Source organism: Epinephelus moara, chromosome 22, assembly GCF_006386435.1.
Source record: "Epinephelus moara isolate mb chromosome 22, YSFRI_EMoa_1.0, whole genome shotgun sequence".
Lineage (NCBI taxonomy): Eukaryota > Metazoa > Chordata > Actinopteri > Perciformes > Serranidae > Epinephelus > Epinephelus moara.
In genome coordinates this window covers 36,449,350-36,450,900 of record NC_065527.1, presented here as the reverse complement: position 1 = coordinate 36,450,900, position 1,551 = coordinate 36,449,350, and the positions used below count along the sequence as shown (strand labels likewise).

Here is a 1,551-nt window from a genome sequence, read left to right as displayed (position 1 = left end):
AGAGTCTACTGTAAAATTGTTTTTTGTTTTTTATATATAGAAGCGAAGGTAATTTCTCAGGGATTTCATTTCGGGATATTCCACTGATCATATACATTTACAATTCAATAAAATTAAAGGATATTTGTGATATAATACAGTAACTGAAAACACAACAGAATTTCTTTAATTGAAATGATTTATTACTTTATAATTATCCAACCACACACACAATTTACAAAAACAGTTGTAGCCTGGCGAAATTAAACCAGCACAGGACACAGAAATATCTTTTGGGGTCTTTAATCTTAATAATAGAATATGGTGTTCAGCAAATAAAAAGAAATAATAACAGTTTCCAAATAAAAGTGGCAGACTGTCCTCTGCCCTATCTGCAGTCCTTGTAGATAAATTAAAAAAAAGCAATTGTTCAATTGTACTTATGTGTAAGTTGCCCAGACGCAAAAAAAAGTATCTGCCACCAATGCTCTACTCCAAACAGGAAGTTGGCCATTTTGATTCAAATTTTTCAGTTTGGCGTTGATTTTGTGATTTCCACACCTTGTAATTTAACGAACTCTACAGATACAAAAACAACAATCAGTAGTCATTTATTTTTTTAGTTTTGTCAACAACTCTCTTTCCATGACTGTGTTTCTAATTTGCTGCAACATTATGGGTAACATTAATAGCCTCTAGGCCCTGGGGACCTGGGGGTGAGTGATGACCTGAGGCTCTGGTCATCCAGCGACCTGACTCAGGACCAGCTTCTCTGCCTTTTGTTCAACGTGGTGGAGGTGGAGGTGACCACCACCTGTGCTTTTTTCCACATGTTCATCTACTCAACAGGATGTTAGGAGACTATATGTGTGGTAATCAGCATCTGTTGGTGGTAAAAGCTACTCAAGCTGAAATAGCGACTGAGTAAACTTTTACTTTGTTTAATATGTTGAATATGAATAACACCAAAGTGAGGAGCAATCATGGGTCTGTTTTTAAATTTCATTTTCACCCAATTATTAAAAACATTGAACAACATTTAATGACTTTCTCAAAGGCTAATATGAAAAGAAAGTGATGTTACATTTAATATGAGTTATGCATTAACTCTGTCAGTGATTCTTTTTATGACCGTAGCTGTGTATTTTTTCCCGGAAGTTTTCTCCCCTGTTGTCGTGGTGAATCATAGTATCGGAGCTCCATTGATGATGGCTTTATCACTAAGATGCTCAAGTCAAAAATGTCGATGCTATATTGCTGCATACTCTGTAGTTCTTATGCATAGAGCGTGGCTGGCAGTGAATGCTTGAAAGGCATAGCAACAGTAACCAAGGGAGCGGGGCTTAGCTAAGGATCATGTTATCCAATGACATTACGTTTGGAGCCTCCACCTTGTTCCCCGGCGCTGCGTTGTGATTGTTTGTCCCTCTTCACCGAAGGACACGGCAGTCATTACGGTAAGTGGTAGGAGCTTGCTTGTAGCGTAGTCATTTTGTGAATGTTGCTCGTGCTTCTGACATTATATGTGGGTTTGTATGCTATATAAACTATGTGTGTACCTACATTATATCA

General features: G+C 37.5%; 1 protein-coding gene and 1 long non-coding RNA gene across 3 annotated transcripts in view; one reads left to right on the top strand and one right to left on the bottom strand.

The window, feature by feature from the left end:
- LOC126383469 (putative ferric-chelate reductase 1) overlaps positions 1 to 1,551 on the bottom strand; it is a 285,727-nt gene that overhangs the window by 147,194 nt on the left and 136,982 nt on the right. The window lies entirely within an intron of this gene.
- Positions 1 to 1,551, top strand: part of LOC126383533 (uncharacterized) — a 13,310-nt gene that overhangs the window by 2,422 nt on the left and 9,337 nt on the right. The window contains exon 1 of one of the 2 annotated variants that reach the window (XR_007569163.1): positions 1,247 to 1,436. The exons of the other annotated variant lie outside the window; for it this stretch is intronic. This is a non-coding gene — a long non-coding RNA (uncharacterized LOC126383533). Of the gene's footprint in view, positions 1 to 1,246; positions 1,437 to 1,551 lie in introns of those variants that run through there. 2 annotated transcript variants of the gene reach the window in all.